Genomic DNA, 17,443 nt, shown 5'->3' with positions numbered 1-17,443 from the left:
TGAGTCAATGAATGGTATTGGGATGACTGGCTCTGCACATGAGAAAGATTAAAAAAACAAGAAGTGGATGCCTATGTTGCACCACACCTGAAAGTAATCACAAGGAAATTAAAGGTTTAAATGTGAAAAATAAACCTCTAAAACTATCACCAAAGACATAGGACTTTGGTTTTTTGTTTTGTTTTGTTTTGACTCAGAGAAGGAAGATATTTCTTATAAGCAAACAAAGAAAATATTTACTTCTTGCTTAATTCAGGCCGTAACAGAGCTCTGCTCACAGTTACACGGGGAAGCAGGATTCTGGCTCTATCACAGAACATACTTCTGTAATAGGGGGACAGCTGGAGGCTGCTTGATGAAATAAGGTTGTGATATTCTTGAGCAAAGATGCTTGTGGGAGTTTGGCCCAGTTCGTGACAGAATCTTGCTGGTTGTTGTGGACTCACCAGTGGTGGCCTAGAGAGCCAGGTGGGAGAGTGAGGATGCTTTAGGTACTTACTGCTACTACTGCTTCCCAGGATTGTGAGGTACAGACACAGCTTCTTATTTATCTAGGGACAAGGTGACATCATATTCACAAGGGTCTTAATGTTAGGATGACCTAGGATATTGGTTATAAATCCTGGTTCATGATGATCCAGCAGCAAGGGTTAAGGGGGAGCCCCAGAACGGTGCGTTTTAATAGACTTCCTACCCCTCTCTCATCCCAACATTCATACCCTCACCACCACTTTCTTCCCCAAGGATCATAAGGACCAATCTCATTTTGCCCTTGGCCCCTGTTTATGAAGCCCAAGTCTTTCGGGTCCTCCATATAAGGCTCCACACATTCTCTATCTCACACTTCTTTACCTTCTGAAATGCCTCCACTGTGCCCCTGGAACTCATGGTGAATGGTTAGAAACAGGTCATCAATCTCTCTCTAAATGAGGCCTTCACCCTCTAGCTCTAACTTAGACACACCCTCACGAGGACATGTCAGCCTCATTCTACCAAAGCTCAGACTAAGAAACCAGGAGTTAGCCTTGACTCCTCTTTTTCCCTCACACTCCACATCTGGGCCATGAGCAAAATGTACTGTGTCTACCTTTCAATTGTATACTGCATCCAATGCAATCACCTCTCACCACTGCAGTTACCACTCTGGTCTCAGTCCCTACTATCTCTCACCCAGATTGTTTCAATGACCTCTGGTGCAGATAGTAATCAGACTGTCTTTCTTAACCCCTCTCATTGCTCTCCTCACTCCTGGAGAGGTTGGAAAGTTAAAAGCCACATTTCCCAGAGCCCATTGCAATTTGTTGTTGTTGTTTTGTTGACTATGAACTTAAGCCTAAACATATTGTTTCTCTGCTCAAATCCTCGAATGGCTAACAGCCAAAGTCTTTACAGTGCCCTGAAAAGGCCATATCCAATCTTTTATCCCATAAACATTGTGATCTCATCTCATTTCATCTCTTGCCTCCCTGTCACAAACACTCCATCTTTCTTCCTCCTATTCCTACTTTATGCTTCGACTTAGCACTTGTCACAACTTAAATTACTGTGCATGTATTTTCAATGCCATTTCATATTGCATCCTGCCCCCTCCATACTCCTGGTTCTTCTTGTCCTTCTTAGTTTTCTTTTTGCACAACAAAAAGTGACTACCTACAATCATCCTGTATCATTTGTCTGTGTTTGTTTATTGCCTGTCTCTTTCTCATTCCTAAAACTTAAGCTCCAAGAGGACAGGGATCTGTGTATGCTTATTTCACTGATGTATCCCAGGCATTGAGAATAACGCCTGCCATGTATTAGGAGCTTAGGAAAATTTTACTGAATAAATTGCTTTCATTCTATGAATGGGAAAGCTATTAGAGGAAAAACTAATATAATAGGATGCCACCTCAAGTTACCTGGCCAAAAGAGGCAGATCTTGAGTTATCTAGGGCAATGTGATATCAAGGGAATCTTAGTTATTTTTTACATGTTTTATTAGAGTATAGCCTGCATAAGGAGGGGCTTCCCTCGTGGCTCGGTGGTAAAGAATCCAGCTGCCAATGCAGGAGATGCAGGTTTGATCCCTGGGTCAGGAAGATCCCCTGAAGAAGGAAATAGCAACCCACTCCAGTATTTTTGCCTGGAAAATCCCATGGACAGAGGAGCCTGGTGAGCTACAGTGCATGGGGTGGCAAAAAAGTTGGACATGACCTAGTGACTAAACAACAGCATTAAACAATCAATAATTATTCATTTAATAATTTATAAGAGAAATGTGATAACAAAAGTGAAAACTGTAGATTTACATAATTTGCAATATTACATAAAGTACAATATTACACAAGTACAATAACCAATTCATAAAATACTGGTCTGTAAAATAATTAAATTTAGTTAAATACTCATTTACAAACTCAAATATTAGTGTGAGTGATAATAATCAGAGAACTTGAAATTTCCACTTACTTTAGATTTGGGGGTATGGGGATTAAGAAATTAAATTCGAAGTCTTGCAGGAACTAAAATACCACATTTGCATTTTCATTTCCCACTGTGAAGATCAAGGAGAAGACCTATAGCCATCTTTTAACAAAATTCACAGTATAATTTATTTTCTCAAAGGGTTTGCCTTGACAGAAAATATTAACGGCGCATGTATTAGAGTTTAATTTCCTGGTATTTATTTACTTTTCTGTTTTATGTCTGTTTGTGTGAGAACTTTGCTTGTAAAACTCATAGTTGATAAAGGCGTATTGTTACAAAATACCTGGGGGACCAATAAGGCAGAACTCCATCTGATAAAGGATGAACACCGGCAAGACTAGATGGCTGTTCCTTCCTGCTTTTTTCTTTCTTCCCTCAACTCCAAATCACAAACAGCAGCTGATTTCAAAGCCTAATCTGTTCCATCCAGCCCCACTCTGGCCATGAGGGCTTCTGTTACACTTGTTTAAGATGAATTCCCCAACTGAGAAGGATCATATATAATGCACATTCATACCCGGAACACATTTTTTCTCTTAAAACGCAAGGATTCTCAGGGATCCATGTGGATCACACGTCCAAGATTTCAGATTCTGGCAAGACTCTTGATCAAACAAAACCAACATTCAGAGAACACTGCCTAACAGTGAGGGTATGAGTTGCTGAAACAGAAGCAGTAGCTGATGCACACCTCTACAGGGCATTTTTTTTTCCCTAAGGAGAAACCATGCATAAATTCAGAAAAATAGATAGCTCTCAGCCTCTTCTATTATCCTCTTGCTATTATCTTCATCCTAGAGTATCTGTCCACAGGGAACAAACTCCAGTTGCCCAGCTTGGGGTTCACCTATCTCCTGCCTCACCAGGGTGTTCGTTTGAATGAGGAAAAGTGAGAGAGATCCAGCCCTTATCCAGTCACTGAGGAGCTCTTGCAGTTTCTGCCAGCAACAGAACTAGATAATTAACATTTAATACAGTAACCTGCCACTATGGGTTCAAACCCTAGACAAATGCAGCCACCAGGGGGCGTGGTGTGTACATTTACTCTGTCCTTTCTCAACACCCAGAGAATCCAACACAAGTTTTTCAAGGTGGATCAGTTGAAACTCTCAGGCAGGCTTGTAGCTTGTTTCCCTTGACTAGGGGGGAAAAAAAGATGAGTGATCAACACAAATAAGGGGAAAACACCCTTGAAGAGACTAAAACTAAGAAGTTAAAGAACATTGTCAGTGATTTATGTACACATAGTCATTTACTGGTAATGTGCTCCAGATAATTGAACAAGGGACAAATTACTTTAGAAAATGGGAAACTCTGGAGAGGAAGTGAGGGAGCTTGGGGGTTCCCAACAGGAGAATTCAAATGAAGACTATGCTGAAATCTCTTCGTTTTCAGTAAAATATCAGCTGGGCGGTGCTGTCATCTGTGAGAGGAGCAAAAGGAAATCCCATAATTCCCAGCCATGGGAGGACCTGGGCTGTGGCTGTGGACAGGCCACTTGGCAGAGAGGATCAAGGACCTCCTTATATTTACTTTACAGAGTAATGGAATTCTCAGAACCTACCGTATTAGAAGTCTTAGTACTGAAGCAGTTCTTAAAACCTTTGTGACTACCCATTTTTGGCCTGGTGTGAATTTGCATATCACTGGTCCTGATCTGCATATTTATTTTGTAACTCAGCAGGAACCACGAAGGCGTTAAACCAAAGTTAGATTTTCCTGGTTCCCATCCAAAAACATTTTGAAGAAAAGGCTTAGGTTTGAAAACAGGAATAGTGTTTGAAGTTGTATTAATAACCTAGTTCATTTTCCAAGGTTATGTGCACACCCCATTCTGTTTTAATTCTTTAAGAATATAAAATTTACCTTTACCCAAAGGTCTTAATACTCAGTTGAGTAGATTCATTTTTTTTCAATTGGAAGTCATTTGTCTAACTTAAAAACTGTTAAAAGACTCATTCTTTTGAAGACTAATTAATTTATTTACATGTATTAACATAAATTACAGAGTGCAATTTACAGCCTCTTTGTAAACACAGTGTTCTACAGATTGGAAGGTTTTCTTTTATTTTTCTTTCAGCCTAGAGGGCTTTTCATAAAGAGCTAGCACATTTAAATTAATGGAGGTGTGGCTTGAGGCCTTAACCCCACCCCAGACATTTGAATCCCTTTATTTTATTCTTAAATATGCACTCAGGGATCTCTTGAAACCAATACAAATAGTTAATTTGTATTAACTATTATAACCTCAGTGGAGGTTGAGAAATATTACAGAACTATTTTCTACAAATCTACAGAGGGGGCCTAATTCATTCAGAAATACTGTTGATATTAAACTTATTATTGGGTCATCTGTGAGATGACAAGACCAGTCCTCCAGAAAAAACCAAACTGAACTATCTATTGGGGTTCCAACCCTTGGATTCCCCACTCCCAATCCTTCATCTCATACCAGTTCAAACACAACACAGCTGGGCTTTTACAAGTAGAACAAATCTTTCACTGAAACAACAGAAGAAGTTATTAAATTACTGTACAACCTAAAGATTAAGCAATGGCATTTTTTCCTTCTAAGGAGGAGAGTTCAGTTCAGTCGCTCAGTCGTGTATGACTCTTTGGGACCCCATGGACTGCAGCACGCCAGGCCTCCCTGTCCATCACCAACTCCCGGAACTTATCCAAACTCAAGTCCATTGCATCAGTGATGCCAGCCAACCATCTCATCTTCTGTCATCCCCTTCTCCTCCTGCCCTCAATCTTTCCCAGCATCAGGGTCTTTTCCAATGAGTCAGTTCTTCGCATCAGGTGGCCAAAGTATTCGAGTTTCAACTTCAACATCAGTCCTTCCAGTGAATATTAAGGACTGATTTCCTTTATGATTGACTGGTTGGATCTCCTTGCAGTCCAAGAGACTCTCAAGAGTCTTCTCCAACACCACAGTTCAAAAGCATCAATTCTTCGGTGCTCAGCTTTCTTTATAGTCCAACCCCTAAGAAACAGTGCACAAATTCAGAAAAACTGCTGTCCCAAACTTCCCTGAACCATCGTATACAAGTTTATCCTCTAGGGGGCGGTAGTTCCTTGTTTCTGGGGGAAAACAACCTTCTCTATTACAGAGTTTTGCCTCTTGGAGCCTCCAGGGAAAATTCACTTAGCCATGCCTTAATTCGAACAGAAAGAAATCACTCCAGCTTCGAAACAGATAAAATTCTAACCTAGAAACCAGAAACATTCATTCCAAGAGACAGAGGCCCCAGAGCCCTTCCGTCTGCTCTGACTGCCGCAGACTGACAGATGAGTCCACCTGTATTCTCTGGATCATAACTGTGAACATCTGGTGAAAGCCACAAGACTATAATCCACAACAGCAGGAAACAGAAAAGGCACTTTTTCACTTCCCGATACTCTATAGATGTTCTCAGACAGCTGCAACCTGATGTCCTTGTTTTGAACCAGTTAGAACAGGTCTCAGAGAATCGGGAAGCAGCACCCTACTCCCTGGCAGGACCCAGACCAAGAGGGTTGAGGAGCACAGCAAGGGGCTCACCCCTCCTCACCTGATCCCCCAACCTCCATGGGTGGAATGGAAGCAGCAGCCCCAGACCTGAAGGGATGGATAGACTGGGATGATGTGTGTCTCCATGGCAACAAGTGTAGTCTGGTGACTCACAGCTTTTGTACATGCTGGGGAATTAGGGGAAGGACTAGGGGATGAGGGGCCCTCCCAAAACATTGGTGCTAGGAGAAGACCTGTTTGGTTAGGGATAGGGGCTCTCTGAGAATTGAAGCATGGGATAGTCACTGCTGAAATTAAGCTGCTTGAAAGAAAATAAAGGGATTTGATACTTATTCTAAAAAAAAAGAAAGAAAGAAGGAAGGAAAGAGATCTCAGAGACAGGCATATATGCCAAGCAGACCCAAATGGGTTGCCATTTGCCTAGGTTCCCTTTGAAAACAAAGCATTTGAGAGGATTTATTTGGGAGGTGATCCCAGGATACAGGAGTGAGGAACTAGCAGAGTAACCAACCATGCCTGTTTGCTCAAACCCCCTGTTTAAGGGGTTCCTGGAGATGGGAAAATTTCACTGCTAAAATCAAGAAAGTCCCAAGCACACTGGGACAAGTTGGTCACTATAGGAAATGGAGAACTAGTCCCAGAGGAGGGAAACCAGTACAAAGCTGAGCTGATGAGTTGGTTTGATCCCACTGGATCTTTTAAGACCATCTCAGAACTGGGGAGCATTTATCTGCCACTTCTCACCCCTCACTAGGTAAGCACTACCTCTTGGAGTGTTAATTCCACCCACATTCAGGGATCATATGCATGAGGGCCTGTGAGCACCCAAAGGCATTTCCCATTGCGGCTTCAAAGAAACCCTTAGCAGAAAGGGAGAGAAATAAAATGCAGCTAAGGCCCAGCAGGCTGGGTGATGCTTACACAAATCTGGTTGCAGCAGGAATTTAGCTGGAGTCAAAATTGGACTGACAGGGTGTGAGGTGGAGCACAAGAGTCCAATATGTGATGATTAATTTTTTTCCCTTTGGTTGACTCATTTGAGCTCTGCATGGGGTCACCAAGCCCTGCTCTTATCTTCTCAGAGTTTATTAATTTAAATGAGATAAAACTCTCAGACTCTTTGTTTAATTAAGAAGTTCTATAGAGTGGTTTTATTTTACCTCATGTATAATATTGAGGAAGAGGCCATGCCCATGAACCCCTTCTGGTGAAAAAGAGAGAATTCACAGGTAATTGTTGGACCCTCCAAAACGGAAATGACAATTTAAATGTCATCACCAGTATAAAACATTAAGTGAAGTCGCTCAGTCGTGTCCCACTCTTTGCGACCCCATAGACTGTAGCCTACCATGCTCCTCCGTCCATGGGATTTCCCATCAAAAGTACTGGAGTGGATTGCCATTTCCTTCTCCAATAAAACATTACGGCAACCAATCAAAATCATAGACTTTTCAAATTCCCTGGCGGTCCAGTGGTCAGGACTCTGCGCCTTCGCAGCAGTAGGCCCAGGATTCAGTCCCTGGTCAGGGAACTAATATCCCATGCGAGCCATGTGGTGAAACCAAAAAAAAAAAAAAAAAAAAAATCACAGACTTTTGAAAATAATAAATACAAGGATGATTTATATGTATTTTTTTATTTCCATCATTCTTTTAAACTTTTTATTACTTAAAATTTTCAGAAGCCCCTAGATATAATCAACAACCATCAAGTTTTGGCTATTTTCCATCTCTCTGTCTTAAGAGTGCATGAAGCGTCAGGCAACAGAAAAACCAACTATATGATCTTAAACAAATAGAAGCACTATTTATCTCAGATAACAGAAAGTCCAGAGACAGGTAATACAGGCTGCTGTCAAAAACTGAATAGTGTCCCCCAAAATTCAGCTCCTTCTACTGCTTTGGCCTTCCATCTTTAGAATGTGATTGCAAGATGGCTGCCTAGCCTCCAGAAATCACATCCTTGTTCCAGGAAGCAAAACTGAGGAAGAGCAAGAAGGAGCCTATGAAACACCAACTATCTCAGATTTCCTTTGGAAACCTTTCCCAGAAGCTGTACTCAGTGTGGTCTCTACTTTCTGCAAGGGAGTATGGGAGGTGAGCAATCTTAGCTGGAACATAGCCACCCTGAACTAGAACCAGGTCCTATTAGTCAGGAAGAAGGGGCCTCTGTCCTTTCCCCCATGTTTTTCTCTCTGCTTCTAATGCCTTCCTCTCAGCCCCGGCCTCAACCCCTTGACTACCCAGGTTCTTCCTTTATTTAACAAATATTTATTTAATACTCATTCCCTGCCAGTCTTAAGGCCAGGTCCTGGGGCTCTAAAGAGAATAAAAAATAGTGTTTGCTCTTGAACAAGCCCTAATGTAATCTATAGAAGAAAGCCAGTACATACTATCTAAACTTGCTAAAAGTAGAGTCACACAAACACACACATTTAAAGATATAGAAGGAACCTCTCAAAGGATAGAAAATCAGAAATGATTCAAAGGGGCTGCCTCCAGAGGTCAGGCTGGAACAGGAAGATGAAGAGCTGGGGACTGCTGATACTGTTATAAGCTCTTTTGTATAGTTTGGCTTTTTATTTTGCTTTTAAACCATGTGCCGACATAACTCTGATAAAATGTAAAAAGCAACTCTGAAAAATAATACCGCAGTAGACATCTTTATGCATAAAAAAATGGTTGCCATTTTTGCTTATGTTTTCATGACATATTCTTAGAATTTCTGTGTTAGAGACTGCAGCTATAAATTTGTTTCCAGAAAGTATGAAAGATCGTTGGGTTTAAATGGAGTGACATATGTAAGCTACCGAGCGCAGAGCAGGCCCTCAGTACACATTTGTTAGAAACAAATAAATCACCCAGCATTTTGTCTGGATTCCAGCCCTTCCCAACAGCTGCCACAAAGCACAGCACTCTTGATGATGCTCCTTTGGGTCCTTTGCAAAAACAAATAGTGTGGCGGTGAGTAATCTTGTGCCAATGTCAATTCAGGTCTTTGCCAGTGTGTATTTGGGATGGATTCCTGGAAATGGGTAAATGCACGTGTCATTCTGCCTGGTGTTGCCATGTCCCCTCCAGAGGGGTCGAAGCATTTTCTGCTGCCCCTAGTAATGTGCGAGTATGTCTTTTCCTCACAGCCTCATCAAGAGAAATTGTTGTCCAACTGTGGGGTTTATTCTCATCTGCTGGGTGAAAAAATGGTCTCTTGCTGTGGTGTGAATTTGCATTTCTGATACTTACCATTTCTCCCTGGTGCAGCCTGTACTAAATTTCCCTCACCATCAGGCTGCTTGCCAGGCAGATGACCCAGAACTTTGTCCCTGAGGGATCTGAGCCCTTGGCGGCCTTGCCTTTGTCAGGCCCAGGATGTCTCAGTTGCCCAGGCAGGGTTACTACCGAGCGCTCAAGTAATGTGCCCTAGGGAATCTGAGCTCTGAATGCCTTCCTTTCTGCCCCACTAAGCTCCAGCAGCCCTTTCTCTTCATGAAAATCAGGGTTGATTACACCCTGCTCCCATCACAAACCCATTTTGCCTTCTGCACCACAGCTATAGAGATCCAAAAGTGATCAGGTGGCAGTGAGAGCCTCAGGCTCCATGGAACCCTCCTGTGCCCTTGGTGACGAGCTCACCCTCCCTTGGGAACAGGGTCTTCTTTCCAGCAGATCGGAGAGTTGTAGGAATACAATGCAAAATGACTGCAAGTGAGTTGCTGGAAATGATGGTAAGATTTCTCCTTCTACCCTTGGTTTCTTGATGGAGAGAGCACCATATAACAGCCATTGGTTCAATCCACATTGTACAACCTCCAGGCCAGCACTCGACCCCACAAGGAGTCACCCCTAGGCTAGTATCCTCACTAAGACTTTCAGACCAGGTACTTTCAGGATGAAACATTCCTTAGGAGACCCAGTGGATCCCATGGGAATGTGCCCCTTGACACTCCTTCTCCATCATAAAATGGGGTGAGACATTAGGTGAGGCAGTTAGGGTGAGGCAGTGAGGCAGAATGCTTTGTCAGGAAATCAGGCAGCCCTGTGTTGGCGCTGGCAGAGACTGTAGGCTGGGAAGGCAAACCCATACCTACAACTAGTTTAAGTCTCCGTGAGGAAGAATCACTCCCCCTCCAGATTAGAAAGGATCTGATGCAATCAGCTTGCTTAAGCTTCTTGAGGGATGGAGCCGCACTGGGGACTCTGTGGGTGGCAAGTTAGATAATATAATCAGCAGAGGCAGCAGGTAGAATGGCCTCGGTGAGCGGCAGACCCATGCTATTGGGCCAGTGCAGAGCCCCCATCCCTGCCGCAGTGACTGCTCCACTCAGGGTCCATTGCTCTAGCACTGGGGCAGCTAAAGGCAGAGGCTGCCCACCATCCGCCAGGGAAGTCATCCTGTCCACTGGGCCACCAAGTGCATCCTATAAGGAAGATGCTTCCTCATGAACACGGATGTGAGATGTAAACATCTTCACATTGGTACCCACCCTGTCAGCCCCTCCGCATGCCTCTTCCCTCATCTTTCTGTAGTGCTTCTTTCAGGCCCCTGACCAGCCAGCCAGTGATTCACTGCTGCTCAGAAGCATATATCTCCATCTTCGGCCACTTCTCACTCCATCAAATGCTCACAGCTGAAATTCCTGCTCAGAGCTCTGCCCACCAGGAGGACTTTGCTTCTATACCGCATTTTAAGGCCACCACTGCCTAGAATGTGACCCATTTGTGCCCGTTGAACTTCCTCAGGCCTGAATGTACCATTTCTACCATGGGTCCACCACGGTTCACTACGGTGCCTGCCTGACCTTATTGTGACTTGATGGACCTAACGATACCAGGCTAATGATAGGCCCCACCTGTCTCACAATTACGTGGTGCCTGTCCCCTGGTCAGTGTCTACTGAAGCCCAGGAGTTGCTTTTTGAAGGAATAGTTCCTTGATGCAAAAGGCATGGCCTAGAGGACTGTGCCATGCATCTCCTATCGGGACTTGCCAGAGACCCTGCCCAGCATTCCTGTCTCATGGGACATCTCTAACCCTACAGCCAAGTGGCAGAGCAACTTGTCCTGCAGTCTGGTCCTAAGGCAGAGGCCTCTCTTCCTCTGGGCCTCACTTGAAATTGTTAGACCCCTGACTGCTAAATAAACTGGCACAGTATTCTTAAGGTAGCATATATTTCCCAAATCCAAAGGACCTATCAAAGATGTGTACCTTGCTTAGCAATGAGGAGTATAAGGTGAAATAACCTGTTCTTTACCTCAGAAGGAACGTCCCAGCATGCCTCCTCAGACCTAGACGCCCTAAAACCTTTACCTATGTAGCAGGCTTCTAAATCTTTGTATACTTTATCTCCTTATCCTCTGGCATATATGTGACTTTTAAAAAATATATTTCTTCATTTGGCTGCACCGGGTCTTAATTGCAGCATGTGGACTCAGTTGCCCCATGTGGGATCTAGTTTCCCAGCCAGGGGTTAAACCCAGGCCCCCTGAACTGGGAACATGGAGTGTCAGCCAGAGGACCACCAGGGAAGTCCCATGTATGTGCCTTATTAGGATATTCAGAGTAACACCATATTTCTGTTTACCAGGTCCAAGTAATGTGATGTCATCAACACCAAAGTGATGTTCTGCAGAAGGTCAAGACGATGAGGTCTTTGTAGACTACACTGTGACAGAGAGCAGGAGAGTTACCATCATCTCAAGGCATGACCATGAATATGACTGCTCTTCCCATATACCCCAGAAATGCTCTTGGTTCTCCGTCCTAATGGGGATTGAAAAGAGCACATGGACAGATCTAACATGATCTAGCATGATCCAAATGGTTTTTGCAGATACTTAATACAGGCGGATTCAATGGGGGCTATAATAGGAGCCATCACCTCTGTATCCTTTAAGTCTTTCAGGGAGACATTAACTTCTGAGCCCAAGTAAATTGCCAACCTACAGATTTAGGAACTAAATAAGCAGTTCTAGTTTTAAGCTACTAAATTTGGGACACGGTTGTCATGTAGCAAAAGCTGCACTGGATATGCAGGCTGGGAATATAAAGAGCGATCTGAACAGGGCATATAGATTTAGGAGACAGAAGATGGGAACCGAAGTCAAGGCAGTAGGTGAGATTACCCTGAGAAGTCATGTAGAGTAAGAACAGCTTGAGACCCCCAGAGTCAATATTATCAAACTAAGTTCAGTGATTCCTACCTCAGAAAATGGCACCATCGTGACTTCTCTGGTGGTCCAGTTGTTAAGACTCCAAGCTCCCAACACAAGGGACTTGAGTTCAATCCCTGCTCAGTGAACTAAGATCGATCCCACAGGCCCTAACTAAGAGTTCAAATGTCACAACTAAAGATCCCACATGCTGCAACTATGATCTGGTGCAGCCAAATAAATAAATAAGTATTTTTAAAAAATAAAAGAAAATAGCACCATATATCCAGGCACCAAGCTGGACTTCATGCCTTTCATGACCTGGCCCCACCAACAAAAACTCTCTCCTGCAGGCACCTTATGCTCCAGCAAAACAGACTCTTCACATGTGCTATGTATGCTCTCCTCCCAACACCGTGTGACTTTGTCCATGCACTTTCTTCTATCAGGAATATTCTCTCTAGTCCCATTCTCATATATTTTCCTGCCATTTCACCCTCATAGGTCATGACTTCTCGGCAGCCTTCCCTGACAATCCCTGAGCAGAAGGTAGATTCTCCTCATCCCAAATCATGGAACACACATCATAGAGATGACTGCTTTATCTCTGCCAGCCCTTCACATCCTCCCCACCTGCCTCTGTGACCCTGAAGGGCGTGGGCTGTGCCTTTTATGTTTATTTATAATCAAGAACAGAGTGTCTCTCTGGGAACAAATAAATCTAAATAGCGTTCTGCTAGGTGTGGGGAGAGTTCAGAATGGCCAGTCTGCAAGAATGACAAGTCTGATGATTTTTTTCTTCTCTTTTTTCTATAGAGTGAATAGCAATCACTGTTTATGGTTAATGTAACACTCATCCTCAAACCACTTTTCCTTTGTCTCGTTAACTGTAGAGGCTGGAAAACCTCAATTGTTTTCTCAGGCTCCTTTATATCTAACATGGCTAATATGGTAAACCAAAAGTCTACTAGAGGCTTCTGGGAAACTTTTTGCTTTTCTGATCAAAAGAACACATGAGCTGGCTTCACTTCTACCACCCATCTTCTTGCTGAGAATATAGTGGTGAAGCCTGAGACCTGGTCAGCCACCTTGCACCATGAGGCAACCAGCCAGCCCATTATGGGGGATGGAGTGAAAAGCCGCCATGAGTCTGAGCTTTTGATGGCATCTTAGAAGTGCTGGCCCCAACCTTGGACTGCCTGCCTCCAGACCTCTCCATGTAAGAGACAATTAAGTAATCTGATTGCTTAAGACACGGTTTGTTGGGTGTTCCGTGGTAGAGCAGAAAGCAGTCCTAACTGAGACAGAATACACAGAGCATCAGGAACTAACTGCCTGAAGAGAGCGCCGAGTCAAGGTGTTGCTGGAACCAGTGTTAAAGATAAACCTATCAACTAAGGAACGCAGAGGGTGGTTGTTTTTCAGTTCAGCTCCTGGTTCTGTGGGGGAGTCTTGGAAACAAGAGATGTAGCCTCTGTTCTTAAAGTGTTTACAGTCAAGTGGGAGGCAGTGATGAAATACCACACTGAACAGCATGCAGTCAAGAGCCAGATCTTTATAAAGCTCAGAGGAGAGGAGGCTTAGTGAAGGGGAAGTGGCTCGGAAGGGGAAGGTTTCCTGGAGGCTGAGGGCCTTGAACCTCAGAAGATCAGTGGGATTTGGTGACATCATTAGCCTGTCTGTGACCTGTGCTGCCAGGAGTGAGGATGCTGTAGGGGAAACCTGATGACAAGGCCCCCTGCTCCCTGCCCCCCACCCCACCCCAGGCCTTCTGGTTCTCCATACAAGGGTTTTAGGAAGATGCTTTTCTCCCTCTCAGATTTATTTATTTAACATGTATTTATTGAGACTTTGGGCTTCCCTGGTAACTCAGCTGGTAAAGAATTCGCCTGCAAAGCAGAAGACCCTGGATCAATTCCTGGGTCTGGAAGATCCCCGGAGAAGGAACAGGCTACCCACTCCAGTATTCTTGGGCTTCCCTGATAAGTCAGTAAAGAATCCACCTGCAATGCAGGAGACCTGGCTTCCATCCCAGGTTGGGAAGATCCCCTGGAGGAGGGCACAGCAACCCACTCCAGTGTTCTTGCCTGGAGAATCCCCATGGACAGAGGAGCCTGGCGGGCTACAGATCATGGGGTCACAAAGAGCTGGACACGACTGAGCGACCAGGCACACTGATCCTTTACCATGGATGAAGAACAGTCTCGAGTGCTATGGAATCACCTGTGAGCTGCACCATACAGTACCTGAGCCCAGAGAGTTTCTGTTCCATTGAGGTAGGCAGGTGACAAATAGAAGGAAAACTCAGGGCTGGAAGGGCAGGCTGAACAAACTCAGTCCCTTTTTTTAGGCCTCTGCCTTCCCAGATTGGTTACACACCTGGTTCCTTGACCCAAGTGACTCATCTGGCCACCCTGCTTCCTGGAGGAAATACTGGCTAGGGAGGACAGCCCCATGGGAGCTTCTGTGGGGCCTCTGTGCCCAGACCTCCCCCATGTTGCTGCAGCCTGCAATCCTCTGCCGTTCCTTTCTCTTTCTCTTTCTTTTCTTGCCAGAACTATCTTATTTATTATAAAGATACACCATGAAGAACAGATCTGACCATACACTGAAATCTGGAATGGTCCATGCCAAAATGTACAATACCATACATTAAAGTGCAATTCTTTTCTTCCAACCAAGAAAATCACCCTGCACTCTTACCACCACCTCCCTTTCTGGAGTTTTGTTTGTTTGATTTGGGATTTTGACCCTTTCACATGGCATCTGTTCCCTGCCCCCTGCTTTGGATGTATGGATACTTCCATAAGTATGGACTGCCAGAGAAGTCTCATTTTTTTGTTTTTGCTTTTTAGTTTTTTTGCCCACCTCCCTTTCTACATCACATGCATATCATGTGCCCGAGCTCAGCTTCATACCCCCTCATTCCTCCTGACAGGCTATGTCTGGCCACACCATCTTGCTCCCCAGGGAAAAGCAGTGATCCCTCCCTCAACTTAAGGAGCCTCTCACTTCCTCCTCTCCCTGGGAAGCCCTCCTACTTCTCCAGAGCTGAGCGATCACACAGTTGATCATCCCAAACTGGGACACAGTGAAGCAAGAAAGAGGGCACCATGGACAACAGGCAAACTAAGGCCTCTATGGACCTGTCCAGAGAAGGTCAGATGCTCCAGACAGCATCTTTGGGAAATGGTGAGGTAAAAGAGGTAAAAGATGGTCTGTGGAACATCTGGGAGATATCAATAGAGTTTCACAAAAACAAAAAGAAACTAAAAATTTCACATTGAAATGATTTTGAGAAACTCTGAGTTAACCCAAGATTAGTAGGTAGGAGTATTCTTGCCTGGAGAATCCCATGGACAGAAGAGCCTGGAAGGCTACATTCCATGGGGTCACAAAGAGTCAGACCCGACTGAATGACTCACACTTTACACTTATAATATGTATTGGTAAGAATGCAGCATGCCAGTCTTCCAAGCTGATTTGACCATGGAATTCTTGTGCAAAGAGCATCTCATGGAAGTCACATACTTCAGAAACATTGTCCTAGTCTCGTAGAAGTCACATACTTCAGAAACATTGTCCTAGGCAAACAGAATTGTTCCCAGATTATGTCTTATCCCTGTCCTAATATTTAGTATTAAGATAGGAAATCACCAGGATAGAGATTGGCTCATTCTCAGGTCTGCCCCTTTCTATCTGGGTAGTATTTTGCACCAGGATGATTTTGGCTGCAAGTAACAGATATCAGTGGACATTGTAGTTTATCGCTCTCATAGCAACAACTCTTGAGCTAAGCATTTCCAGCCCAGCAGCGTCCTCAAGGACCCAGGTGTTTTCCATGTCTTCTCCCTGCCATCTTCAGCATATTGCTTATCTCCTCTCATGGTCACAGAATGGCCACAGCAACCCCAAGCATAGCACATAGAAACAAAGACACCCAGCAAAGAAGGGCATGTCCTCCCACATATGACTTTAACATTGATTCTTAGCAAATAGAAAGTTTTCCAGATGCCCCACCTCTCCCTCCCTCCCTCTGCCCGCACCCCTCCCCCACCCCACCCTCATACCTGGAGACGTTTCCTCCTCAGGACTCAGTGGCCAAGCAGGGTGACCAACCAACCCAGTCTGCCCAGGACTGACGTGTTTCCTGGGAATCAGCACTAATAGTACTAAAACCAGGACATTCCAGGGCAACTTGAAGGGAGTTCACACCTGGGGCGAAATGGACCCTATGACTCCCTAAATCAATGATTGGATAGGGGAATGGACTCACAGGATTAGTCTGGACTAATCAGGATTTACACCCTGAGACAAGAGAGGAAGCCAGCTTTCCTGAGTGTGGAAAGATGAAACCGACTTCCTTATACTGATAATTCCCTCCTCGTGATGCTGTAGGAAGGATTAGACAGAATGACAAGATGACAGTGCCTTACACAGAGAACCAATAATAGCATCTTTTCATTAAGCACTTATTGTATGTCAAGCACTGTGCTAAAAGCATTACATGTGTTGTCACCACATCCATATAACTTTCTAGGAGATAGGGACATAAATCCCATTTTACAGAGGTTTCTGAGTCACCAAAGAGTTTAAGTGATTTGCCCAAGGTCATACAACTGACAAAGCTTACAGCCAGGTCTCGAAGCCAAATCTGTCTAACCTGATGGCCATCTTAATCTCTCCGCCCCACTGCCTGGTAGAGTTGTGCACCAAATGCTAATTTCCTTCCCTTTAATCTCCAGCACCTGGCACAGGGCCCAGCATACAGCAAGAACATTAAATATTTTTTTAATAAGTAAATGGTAGCAGCTGACATCCCTCAACCATAGAGGTTTACAAAGAACTTTTTCCTGAATTTAGGATTTTCTTCTTCAAATCCAGTCCTCTTGCAGAGATCCTTCTCCCAGCAAATGGCACCACAATCTATCCATTTGCACAACCAGAAGAGTAGAAGTGAAGTGAAGTCGCTCAGTCGTGTCCGACTCTGCGACCCCATGGACTGTAGCCTACCAGGATCCTCAGTCCATGGGATTTTCCAGGCAAGAATACTGGAGTGGGTTGCCATTAGTAGAAGTCACCATCAATCCATCTCTCTCCATCTCACACACATCATATCCAACCCATCTCCAAGGCTGTCTCTCAGATCTATGCATTTCTGTCCATCCTCTGTTGGTGTCAGGTTTTCACCTGAACTGAGATAAGAGCTCCCTCCCTGTTCTGCACTGAAGATATCCTCTGGGAGTTTCCCCATGCTGCAGCCAGAGTGGGTGTCTCCATTTCCCATCAGGTCACCTGCCTACTGAAAGCCC

General features: G+C 44.3%; 1 long non-coding RNA gene across 1 annotated transcript in view; it reads right to left on the bottom strand.

The window, feature by feature from the left end:
* LOC139037014 (uncharacterized) overlaps nt 1–16,490 on the bottom strand; it is a 29,031-nt gene extending 12,541 nt beyond the window's left edge. Inside the window, exon 1 of the long non-coding RNA XR_011489794.1 lies at nt 16,202–16,490. This is a non-coding gene — a long non-coding RNA (uncharacterized lncRNA). The remainder of the gene's footprint in view (nt 1–16,201) is intronic.
* Between the last annotated feature and the right edge of the window lie 953 nt (nt 16,491–17,443).

The sequence above is a fragment of the Odocoileus virginianus genome, chromosome 10 (genome assembly GCF_023699985.2).
Source record: "Odocoileus virginianus isolate 20LAN1187 ecotype Illinois chromosome 10, Ovbor_1.2, whole genome shotgun sequence".
Lineage (NCBI taxonomy): Eukaryota > Metazoa > Chordata > Mammalia > Artiodactyla > Cervidae > Odocoileus > Odocoileus virginianus.
Note: the sequence above shows the minus strand (reverse complement) of the source record. Positions and strands in the feature narration are given on the sequence as shown.